This window comes from Rhinolophus ferrumequinum, chromosome 9, assembly GCF_004115265.2.
Source record: "Rhinolophus ferrumequinum isolate MPI-CBG mRhiFer1 chromosome 9, mRhiFer1_v1.p, whole genome shotgun sequence".
NCBI lineage: Eukaryota > Metazoa > Chordata > Mammalia > Chiroptera > Rhinolophidae > Rhinolophus > Rhinolophus ferrumequinum.
The window spans coordinates 92,859,715-92,872,453 of NC_046292.1; the positions used below are offsets into that span (position 1 = coordinate 92,859,715).

The 12,739-nt window shown below is 40.0% G+C and overlaps 1 long non-coding RNA gene across 1 annotated transcript; it reads left to right on the forward strand.

Moving 5' to 3' along the window:
* Nucleotides 1–6,289: 6,289 nt before the first annotated feature.
* Nucleotides 6,290–8,444, forward strand: LOC117026719 (uncharacterized). Its single transcript, XR_004423810.1, has 3 exons — nucleotides 6,290–6,338; nucleotides 7,571–7,640; nucleotides 8,364–8,444. It is a non-coding gene; the product is annotated as an uncharacterized LOC117026719 (long non-coding RNA).
* The last annotated feature ends 4,295 nt before the right edge of the window (nucleotides 8,445–12,739 follow it).

Sequence of the window (12,739 nt, forward strand, 5' to 3'; positions counted from 1 at the left end):
CAGCCTAATACTAAGGGTAATATCTGCAAGTTTACTTCTTCTATTTTCTTCTAGGAATTTTATGGTTTCAGGACTTACATTTAAGTCTTTAATCCATTTTGAGTTAATTCATGGCTTAAGAAGGTGGTCCAGATTCATATTTTTTTCATGTATCTGTCCAGTTTTCCCAGCACCATTTGTTAAATAGACTGTCTTTACCACAATGCAAACTTTTGCTTTCTTTGTCATAGATTAAATGACCATATAGGCATGAATTTATTCTGGCTCTCTATTCTTTTCCATTGATCTATGTGCCTGCTTTAATGCCAATACCATGTTGTTTTGATTACTATAGATTTGTAGTATGTTTTGATGTTGGGTAGTGTGATACCTCCCACTTTCTTCTTATTTTTCAGGATTGCTGTGGCTATTCGGGGTCTTTTATGGTTCCATATAAATTTTAGGATAATTTGTTCTAGTTCTGTGAAAAATGCCATTGGTATTTTGATAGAGAATTTGTTGAATCTGTATATTGCTTTATGTAGCATATGGACATTTTAACTGTATTAAGTCTTCCTATCTATGAGTATGGTATATGTTTGCATTTATTGACATCTTTAATTTCTCTCTTCAACGTCTTATAATTTTCTGAGTCCAGGTCTTTTAGTTCCTTGGTTAAATTTATTCCTAAGTATTTTTTTAAATGCAATTGTAAATGGGATTGTGTTCTTAATTTCTCTTTCTGATAGTTTGTTATTGGTATACAATACGCAACCAATTTCTGAGTATCAATTGTGCATCTTGCTACTTTACTAAATTCTTTTATCAGTTCTAATAATTTTTTTGGTAGAATCTTTTGGGTTCTCTCTATATAATATAATATCATCTCCAAATAATGACAATTTTACTTTCTCCTTGCCAATTTGGATGCCTTTTATTTCTTTTCTTTTTTTTTTTTTTCTGTCTGATTGCTGTGGCTAGAACTTCCAGCACTATGTTGAATAGAAGGGGAGAAAGTGGGCAACCTTGTCTTGTTCCTGATTTTAAGGGAATTGCTTTTAGCTTTTCAACACTGAGTATGTTGTCTGCTGTGGGTTTGTCATATTAGGTCTTTATTATGTTGAGATATGTTCCCTCTTTTCCCACTTTGCTGAGAGTTTTTATCATAAATGGATGCTGGATTTTGTCAAATGCTTTTTCTGCATCTATTGATATGACCATATGATTTTTATTTTTAATATTGTTATTTTAATATTGTCAATCCCATTAATTGATCTGTGGATATTGAACCAAACTTGCATACCAGAAATGACTCCACCTTGATCATGGTGTATGATCTTTTTAGTTTATTGCTGAATTTAGTTTGCTAATATTTTGTTGAGGATTTTTGCATTAATGTTCATTAGGGAATATCAGCCTATAGTTTTCTTTTTCTGTAATGTGTTTGTTTGTTTTTGGGATCAGGGTAATTGTGGCCTCAGAGAATGAGCTTGAGAGCATTCCCTCTTTCTGGGATTTTTGGAATAGTTTGAGGAGAATAGGTGTTAATTCTTTTTTGAAAGTTTGGTAAAATTCTCCTGAGAAGCCTTCTTGTCCAGGACTTTTGTTTGTTTGGAGCGTGTTGATTACTGATTCAATTTTGTTGGTAGTAATTTGTCTGTTCAGATTTTCTGTTTCTTCTTGATTCAACGTTGGAAGATTGTATGCTTCTAGGAATTTATCCATTTCTTCCAGATTGTTTAATTTGTTGGCATGTTGCTCGTAGTATTTTCTTAAGATTTTGTATTTCTGTGGTGTCTGTTGTCACTTTTCCTCTTTCATTTCTGATTTTAGTTATTAGGGTCCTTTCCCTTTTATCTTAATGAGTATGATTAATGGTTTGTCAATTTTGTTTATCTTTTCAAAAAACCAGCTCTTGGTTTCATTGATCTTTTGTATTGTTTTTTTCATCTCTATTTCATTTATTTCCACTCTGATCTTTATTATTACCTTCCTTATACTCACTTTGGGCTTATTTTGTTGTTCTTTTGCCAGTTCCATTAGGTATAAAGATAGACTGTTGATTTGAGATTTTTTTTATTTCTTTAGGTAGGCCTGCATTGCTATGAATTTCCCTTGTAGAAATGCTTTCATCCCATAGATATTGGGACATTGTGTTTTCATTTTCATTTTTCTCAAGATAACTTCTGATTTCTTCCTTGATTTCATTGTTGACCCATTCATTATTTAGTAACATGTCATTCAGCCTCCATGTGTTTGTGTGTTTTTCATTTCTTGTAATTGATTTCTAGTTTCATAGCACTGTGGTCAGAAAAAGCACTGGATATGATTCGATGTTCTTAAATTTATTGAGACTTGTTTTGTGGCCTGGCCTGTGGTCTATCTTGGAAAATGTTTTATGTGCACTTGGGAAGAATGTATATTCTGATGCTTTGGGGTGAGATTGTCTAAAAATATTGATTAAATCCATCTGGTTTAACGCGTCATTTCAGGCCACTGTTTCTGTATTGGTTTTCTGTCTGGAGGATCTGTCCATTGGTGTCAGTGGGGTGTTGAAGTCCCCTACTATGATTGTGTTTCTGTCAATCTCTGTCTTTATGTCAGTCAATATTTGTTTTATATATTTAGGTACTCTTATGTTGGGTGCATAGATGTTTATTAGGGTGATGTCCTCTTGTTGGAGTGATCCCTTTATTATTATATAATACCCTTCTTTGTCTTTTATTGTAGTCTTTGTTTTAAAGTCTTTTTTGTCTGATATAAGTATTGCTACCCCAGATTTTTTCTTGTTTCCATTTGCATGAAGCATCTTATTCTATCCCTTTAGTTTCAGTCTGTGGGTCTTTTGATCTGAGGTGGGTTTCTTGTAGACAGAATATGCATGAGTCTTGTTTACTTATGCACTCAGCTACCCTATGTCTTTTGATTGGAGCATTTAATCCATTTGTGTTTAAGATAATTATTGATAGGTACATAGTTATTGCCATTTTATTATTTATATTTCTGGTCCTTGTTAGCTAGTTCGTTTTCTCCTTTCTTCTGCTTAAAGAAGTTCTTTTAACATTTCCTGTAATACTGGTTTTGTGGTAATGGATTCCCTTAGCTTTTTCTTTTCTGGGAAGATCTTTATCTCTTATTCAGTTTTAAATGATAGCTGAGTCAAATAGTCTTGGTTGTAGGCCCTTGTTTGTCATCACTTTGAATATTTCCTGACACTCACTTCTGGCCTGCAAAATGTCTGCAGAAAAATCAACTGATAGTCTTATGGGAGCTCCCTTGTAAGTAACTAGTTGTCTTTCTCTTGTTGCTTTTAGTATTCTCTCTTTGTCTTTAACCTTTGGAATTTTAACTATGATGTGTCTTGGTGTGCGTCTATTTGGGTTCATCTTATTTGGGACTTTCTGTGCTTCCTGGGCTTGTATGTCAATTTCCTTCACCAGGTTAGGGAAGTTTTGGGTCATTATTTCTTTAAATAGGTTCTTGATCCCTTGCTCCCTCTCTTCTCCTTCTGGTACTCCTACGATGTGAATGTTGCACTTGATATTGTCCCACAGGTCTCTTAAACTATCTTCCTTGTTTTTTCTTCTTTTTGGATTTGTTTTTCTGATTGGGTGTTTTCTACTACATTATCTTCTAAATTGCTAATTTGATCCTCTGCTTCATCTATTCTGCTTTTGATTCCTTTTAGTGTATTTTCATTTCAGTTATTGTATTCTTTACTTCTGACTGGTTAGTTTTCATGGTTTCTATGTCCTCTTTATGCTTTCTATCCTTTGTTGAAATTCTCACTAAGTTCCTTAAGCATTCTTATAATCAATGTTTTAAACTCTGTCCCTGGTAGGTTGGTTTCCTCCATTTCATCTAGTTCCATTTCTGAAGGTTTCTTCTGTTCTTTTATTTGTGACATGTTTCTTTGTTTCTTCATTCTGGCTACTGCTCTGTGTTTGCTTCTATATATTATGTAGATCTCCTATGTCTCTCAGTCTTTGGTGGGTAGCCTTATGTAGTATGTGTCCTGTGTAGTCAAACTGTGCAGTCTCCCTAATCTCCTGTGTGTGTGTTCCAGAGGTGTCCTTTGTGTTGTGTGTGTTCTCCTGTTGTAGTTGAGCCTTGATTGCTTTTGGCTCATCAGTGGGTTGGATTGACTACCAGGCTGGCTAACTGTGAGGAATGGATACACCCACAGTGTATGAGCTGTGGTATGGGGGGCTGATCCCTCAGGAGGCTTTGCCCCTGTGGGCTCTTGTGCCTCTTGAGACCCCCCTTTGGGTGTTCCACTTGTGAGGCTAAGCAGGTAGTGCTCTGGTGTGGTCTGAAGCTGGCTTCTTGGTGTGTTGTTTTGGGTGTGTCTTGTGCACGGTTCTTATGTAGGCCAATTCCAGCCTTGCCTAATACTGGCCCATGACTACCTGGTACGTGCCTCAAAGCTATATGTGTTTAGGTGCTGACTGTACTGGACCTGGAGTCATGTGGGGGTGTCCTCACTGTGAACTGAAGCCTGCTGCCACTAGTATTGGGCTGGAGACAGCTTAGCAAAAGACCCAGGGTTCCCTAGGCCTATTGCTATCAGCCAGTTTCCCATAAGGCCCAACCATTGAAAGAGGCTTCTTTGTTGCGTGTGTTGGACTAGTTGACCTGGTGTTGAGATTGCCCTTGGCGATATAGCACTAACTAGGTGGGTGGAGTGGAGTTCAAGTGAGTCATGAAACGTAACTGGTGGTTTTTGCCATGTTAATACATATTCAGTTTTTATGCCAGTGGCTGGCCTGTGATCACCTTGCACAGTGCCCCAAGAACACTACAGCCAGCCACTACCTCATGCTCACAAATTCCCCCAAGTGGCTGCAGTGCAGTTTTTGTATCACTGTCCACCACCAAAATTTCCCTGGGCAGTTGGGGATTGTCGGCTGCTGTAAAAGACCTCTTCTGCAGCTTGTGGGATGGGACCAGTAACCCAGGTGCCCAGAGTGCCCCTGGCAATGCAGCTATAGGTGGGTGGGGTTCCAGAGAGCCAAGGATTGTGGTCAGTGTTTTGTACAAATTCAGTGCAGTCTCTGCTCCCAGGCCAGTGCAGGGCCTGAGACCACCCTGCAAAAATGCCCTGAGAACACTATAGCCAGCCACTGCCTGTCTATGCTGAGGCCCAGGTCTTGGGTTGATGCCCTCCTGCAAATGTTTCCCGGGCCACAACAGGCCCTCCACCCACTTTAATCCACAGCCTCTGTGGTGGGGTCAGCAGCCTGGTGTTCAAGAGTTTCCCCGGTAATGTAGCACCACCTGTGTAGAGGGCAGGGGCCCAGGGTATCACCAAGACAGTGCATATGCGCTGATTCCAGCAGACCAATGCAGTCTCAGGTTTGGCCTTTTGAGGGAGGGCTTAACCCAGTAAAGGTGGGGTTCCTCCTGCCCTCATAAGCCACATGTGTGTAGGCTCCACACAGAGTCAACAATGGCTCCCGTCCATCCAGTTCCTGTGCCAAAGGCATTAAGTTTAGTCCTTTCCCCACATGTCCCTGGGCCTCTCCCGCTGCCACCCTTCCACCAGAGACCAGGTGTGAGACCATGTGCTGGCTCTAGAAAAGCGCGTCTGGGTTTCCAGCCACCTTCTGCCCCAGTGGGAAGGGCAGATCGAGACCTTGCTGATTTTCACTGCCAGATGCTGTGGGAACTCCTCTTCCTGGCACAGGACCCCTGGGCTGTGGAGCCTGGTGTGGGGCTGGAGGGCTTCTCCCTCTTCAGGAGGGCCCTCTGCCACCAAGGTTTCCCCCAAGATTTCCCTATGGGTTTGGGGTCAGCCTGTTTTGGTCTCTGCCCCTCCTACCAGTCTTGATGTGGCCTCTTTTTCATATCCTTAATTATAGGAGTTCTATTCAGCTAGTGTTCAGATGAATCTCAAGGTTGATTGTTCTATAATTTATTTGTAATTTTGGTGTGATCCTGGGATGCAGTAGGCAAAGTGTGTACCTACCTAATCGGCCATCTCGAATCCTTCCTTCAGCAACAAATGCCTTTTTGATGTTGAAACAGTCCATGGTAAGAATGTAACCATCTCATGCAGGCGGGGACTAATTGCTCCCAGAACTCACCCCTGGGGTTGGGTCTGGTGGGCAGCCCCCTCACTGGGTCCCAGCCTGCACCACAGCACCGCCTGCTTTTCCACCACCCTCTGAGTCCCCGTGCACCCTTTCCAGCTGCCTGACTCACAGCTCCTCCCTTGGGGTCATTTTTAGAGTTCTCTTGCCATTTTCTGCACTATTAATTATCTTCCAAATAGGAATCTCTTCAAATAAGCTGACATCTGAGCCCGAGGAGAGAGTCTTGCTGCTTTGAAGTTGAGCTGTGACTTTCAGGAGCAGAAGGTAAGTGTGTGGAGATTGTCTGCAATGGTGTCCTACACCTGGGATATGTCCAGTGCCTGCTTTCATACAAGTTTTCATTAGGACACGCTTCAGCTAAAGCTCCAGGGGCCTACAGAAGCCTCTTTGCCATTAACTCAAAAAGTATTCACTGCACCCTTACAATTGTAAGAGACAATTGTGGGGTACATAGTGATGAAGAGAGTTTGGCCCTATGGCTTATAACGGCCATACCATCTTGGCAGCCTCAGCCTGTTAGTGCATCTGGGAAATCTTTCTTCACAGAGCGATTCCATGCACAGGTGTCACCTACCAACTCACCAACTTAACAGCCTCCCTTTTTGTTCCTCATCTGCAAAAAAAAAAAAAAAATGTCGGTAATAATAGGGATAGCCCAAGAATTTTAATGCCTTTCCTGTGAGACAGGATGGAGGCTGTCGTGGCCTGGACAGGCCCTGGGAGCCCATGCTGCGGGGAGAGAGTCCTTGGGAGGTGGGAGCTGATTTGCTGTGATGGTGGGCTTGCACATGAAGAGATGGTAATGTGACTATTTATAATCTCGTTCCTCTTCTCATACCTTCCAGACATGCTTCCTAGGGATCCAGGAACTGTGATCCCAGGAGAGGAAGTGTCCACATATTGCAAGGCTGATAAGCCCTGGCACACAGAAGAGGGGCCTCTTTCTGAGTAGCTTTGGGTGGCTTCTCAGGGCAAGCCAGCAGCCCCTGAAGAGTCAGAGCAACTCTGGGGGATCCAGGGCCATCTGTGCAATAGGGGCTAGAGATGCATGGGTCCATGGGAAGCTAGATGAAAACCTCCCCAACCAGGGCCCCCATTCTGCTTTCTACTTCTGAGTATAAATTTACCACTTACAAAAATGACATCACCTTCCTTTCCAAGCAGTAAAAGTTGGGTGTTTAATCAATTGAAGAGGATCCTCACCAGCCTGTGAGATGTGTGGAGAGGAGGATCATGTTGGAAAGGAAAAGGGCTGTGCAGGGGGAGGAGAGGTGGCTGAAAGGCATCCCACATCTCTCCCTTTCCTCTCTGTTTGTGTGCATGTGTGTGTGTGTGTGTGTGTGTGTGTGTGTGTGTGTGTGTGTGCATGCACACACATGCTTACCCACGGCATGGTTGTGGAATGAACACTTGTGTGTCCTATCCCTACCCCATTTGCTGATGGTAGAGGGGAGTTATATTAATGCATTGACACATCCACTTTCTTCTGCATTTAGGTAGAGATAATCAGCTCCTTTTGTAGTCTGTGGATCCTATTTTATTTTGCCACTGCCTCTACGGTATCTGGTGAGTCCATTTTTGAACATAGCGAACTGAAAGGGAACCATTTTGCACTATCTACAGGAATTTAAGCCTTCTACTCTGATGTGGAAAGAGAGGTTCTTGGCAGAAAACATGAGGCTTTACCTTCAACAGACACTTGCAGTTGAGTTGATCTGTGGACCTGATTTCTGAAGTTTGGGGTTTGCTAATTTAAAGGCAATTGAACTGCTAGTCAATAGTTCAAGCTCTCAGTGCTGACCTGAGTCTGAGGGGCCCCCTCTGCTCACAGGCAGGGTGCTCACAGGGAGATATGTGGAGCAGAACCACAGAAAGCGTTAGTTATCTTTACAGTGCTTTTAATGATGGGGTGAGCATGTCGGGGCTGCAATCCAATAGTTATCCTTTGAATTTATGCACACCATCTCCACACCATCACTCACATGAACTCTCCCAACCCTAGTGGGCTGGAAGAAATTGTTGGAATGTCTCCAACAGGGCCTGGGCATCTCAGGTGTCCTGGGAAAGTGTATGGAATGGCAGAGTCCTGAAAACACTTTTATGAGTCAGCATGGAGGCTACCTGTTAGATCTGAAGAGGTCAGCAGCCCAGATTTTAGGAGAAAAGCACTTCTTTTTGCCAGATTGCCCTTGAGGGTGAACTGACTCATAGAGAACCTCACTTCAAGGACTAAATTACAGTGTCAGGAAACACGATTTTTGTTTTGGTGACCTCTTGAATTTCCTTTAGGAATTTGGAACAGAAGTTCCCCAAAGTCAGTGCCTTCTTGCCATCTGAGGATTGCCATCTGCAAGACATCATCAAAATGGCGGTGTGAGGTGAGCCTCTGAAAATCTCCCCTGGGATTTACAACAAATTAAACAGCTATAACTCCAAAAAAAATGACTCACTGTACATCAGACAGGCAAGACGAAGCGTCTCACTACTGAATTCACCTAAAGGTGGGCAAATTGCGCGAGCAGGGGAGGAGGGGAGGGAGAAGTGTGGAGACGGAGTCGCGCAAGCGCAGGACGCAGACCTAGCTCAGTCCTCTGAGCTTGCTGCATCCCGGAACTACCGCAGCTGCAGGAAAGGGAAGAACTTGAATTTCTAGGGTTCCATTTAAGGCCCACAAGGCTGAGGGCACAGCACTGAAGCCATGTGGGCCTGGAGATTTCTTTGATTTTTTTAAATTAAATTTATTAGAGTGACAGTTGTTACTAAAGTTACATAGATTTCAGGTGTACAGTTCTGAGATTTCTTCTTGGGAAGGTTTTGAACTACAAATTAAAATTTTTAAATAGATATATGGCTGTTAAGTTTATCTATTTCTTCTTAAGTGAGTTTGGTGGATTGTCTCTTTCAAGGAATTAGTCCATTTCATCAAAGTTGTCAAGTTTATAGGCATAAAGTTGTTCATAATATTCCCTTATAATTATTTTAGTATCTGTAAAATCTGGTGTGATGTCATTAATGTTGATATTTGTTTCTTCTTTCTTTTTCCCTGAATGTTTGGCTAGAGGTTTATCAGTTTTATTGATTTCTTCAGACAAGCTTTTAGTTTCATTGATTTTTCTCTATTGATTTTCTGTTTCTATTCCATCAAATTTTTACTTTGATCTTTATTATTTCTTCTTTGTGCTTTCTTTGTTTTCAATTTGCCCTTCATTTTCTATTTTATTATGGTGAAAGCTGAGGTAATTGATTTGAGACATTTCTTCTTTTCCGATATAAGTGTTTAATGCTAGAAAATTTCCTTCAGGTTCTGCTTGAGTAGCATGTGTTTTCCTTTTCATTTTCTTCAACATACTTTTTTCCACCTACCTAAATCTGGAAAGTGTCCAGCATAATATCTGACACAGATTATGTGCTCAAAAAATGTTAATTCCCTTGTATATCATATTTCATTTAAATATTTCCAAGCAGACATTTAAATCCTCATTAAATGAGTATATAGTAACGGATAATGTTCATAGAATACCTCTGCATGCTAGGCACTATGATGCATTCTTTTCATATTATCTTATGTAATCCTTACTATAACTTTATTAAGCATGTACTATTATAGTTTACATTTACAGATGATGAAACTGATTCTGAGAGAGGTTAAATCACTTGCTCTAGGTCCTATAGTCAGAAAATGGGAGAACTGGAACTTGAATTTAGACAGGCTGATTACAGAGTCTGTAGTCATCATGATACAATACCTCCCAGCACTACCATAGGAGAAGACTATCTCCCTCATCTGCCTCTTAGCAGTTAATAAGTCAAATGTTTCAGTACCTGTTTTGTGGCCAGAATTATAGACAGGAATTAAAAGACACAGGTCTTTTTCCTACAAAGTTAGAGTCCAGGGTGAAAAGAATTCAATTAAAAAGCAACATAAATAGTGGTCAAAACTCGTGATAGTGTGGGATAGACTTTAAAGGGGTTGCAAATTCAGAGAAAACAAAGATTGGCAAAACTAGGTCAGGCAAGAAAGAGAAATTTCCCAGAAGAAGGGAATCCTAGTGGATTCATAACAATATGTAGGTTGTGAACAGTCAAAGAATGACACATCATTCAACAGGCCTGACAGAAATATACCTGAGTATGGTGACCCAAGGGAGAATGGCAAAAAATAAAGCTGGAGATAGGCTGGCACTCTCTTCCCTAAAAGAAGTTTATACACACAGCACTTGGTATATAATATTTTGGGGAAGGTTGCTAGTTATTGACCTTTGAAAGTATATCCCTGGGTCCTCCTAGTTTAAGAGCTCTGGCTTTGAAATTGTGGTGAAACATGTTCTTTGTATGATTAACAGAGTGCTTATAGTGAAGATGTTCCCTGGATATGATCTTCTACCAATATGTTCGCAGGGGTCAAGCTCTTTCTAACTATAAGTTGTGTAGGGGTTCAATGGCTTTAGGGTTGATCAAGGAAAAAGATGTGACCAGAAGAGGCAGTAACACACAAAAAGCTTTATTGGGCAGTGCTTGGAAAGGGCTGCATGAAAGGGGAAGTTCCTCACAGTAGAAGACCATCCAGAGGCTCTCAATAAGCAGGTCACCACCCAGAAGGGTAAGAAACATGTGTTCCTGTGGATCAGAGAAGAAGTTTACCTGTCTAAGTGAGGTCACTCAGAACATTGCAGGAAGTCTCTGGATCAGAGAACTCCTAAGAGTGGGAGTGGCTTAGGGCCTTATAACCTCAAGATCCTATCTTATTAATGGATAACAGTTTTAAGGTGATGCTTCATGGGAATGCAAAACAAATAGATTCTAAAAGGCCAAAATTCTGCTTGTTTGAACTATTTTAATAATAATTGAATATGTAAAAATTTGAGATTGGTGCCAGCAGGTTTTTGAGCTGGGTCTCAGCCTTCAGGGGCCAGTACACAGAGACCATCTTCGGCTCATTTATATAATATGTCAATAGTTATGTAGTTATATGAATCTGTCAAGGAGGAAAGGTAATTAATTGTAAATTATCAGAGCCTCTAAGCTTAGCACAATTCACATTCATGGATTGCATAGTGTTTTTTTTAAATTAAAATTTATTGGGGTGACAATGGTTAGCAAAATAACATTGGTTTCAAGTGGACAATTCTGTAATACATCATCTATGTATTACATTGTGTGTTCACCACACAGAGTCAGTTCTCCTTCCATTACCACATATATGACCCCCTTTTCCCTGTTCTATCCTCTCTTCCCCCTTACATGGTTTGTTTTATTTCAAATTTTAGTACCTGGTTTGGCTATATTATATATTAAAAAATAAATTTGATCTCCATCGACTGATAGGACTATGAAGATTTAGCTCCTATTAGAAGCCATATATTTAGACTAGGCTAGAGTTAAGCCAAGAAAATTAGGAACTAAATTAGAAAATAGCTATAAGACACACTTAACAATCTTTGTTATTTGCCAGTCTAAATTGAAGCATCAGCTTTAAGTGTTTATTAATATAAGCAAAGCTGATGAAAACAATTGGGTTAAGGAAAAAACATTCTGTTGGTGTTCTGTCTTAAAGAGATATCATTCATTCTTTCAACAAATTTGTATGGGACAAAGTAGATTATGGTGGTGAACAAAATATGAGTAGATACACTCTCTGCCCTCATGAAAGTCTAGGGATGGAAGACTCAAATTCAACACGTAAGTATGGTTGGGTGCTGTGTCTAAGGATGTGGGTGAGGAATTCAGGGCATGATGAGACCACCTAGCAGAGGAAAGAATTTAGTTTAGTGACAAGGTAAGATGCATATTCAAGCAGTAGAAGAGACCTGATCAAATTTTTAGGCCATCACCCATCTGTGATGTAAAAAAGTTCAGCTCTGTAGCATATTGAATTTTATATACAACAGAAATACAGTGACTACTTAGCTGTTTAGAGCTTTGAAAAATATCTTTCCTGATTCTGGTTCGCCCCTTTCTAATGGGTCATTTTCAACTCCTTCAAATAACAAGAATGATTTTTTTCAAGTATGGGAATATATTGATCTATGATCAGAAATCGTGATGGAGTCACGTAATCCTTTACTTCCTCCTATTCTGGGTATTTCCAATGTCTAATGGGCTTGGGCTGAAATACCATGCTTGATTAATAGAGCTAAAATTTATACCATCCTGCAATGTAAAACTTATTAAGTTTCCAGTTTCAGGTCATTTACAATGAATTACTCTCCTGTGTTGCAAATTTTATAGTCTCAAATTTCTGAATACACCAAGAATGAGTTATACTAGGATTTAAAATAGACCATTTGGGCATCATTAGAATTCTTGATGCTGCAATTGTGTGTCACTCTGAGGGTTTTTTTCAATTCACTTGATTTTATTAGGTTGGTGCAAAAGTAATTGCAGTTTAAAAGGTTAAATATAATTGCAAAAATCGTAATTACTTTTGCACCAACCTAATACAAAAGCATGAGGTTATTTTATTATTATTATTATTATTATTAGTTTCAGGTGTACAAAACAATGTAATAGTTACACATTTCACCCCTCACAAAGTGATAACCCCCTCCCCCAATCTATTGCCCCTCTGGCATCGTATATATCTGTTACAATTCCATTAACTATTCCCTATGCTGTACTCATATTCTGTGACTATATATATATATATATATATATATTTACACATT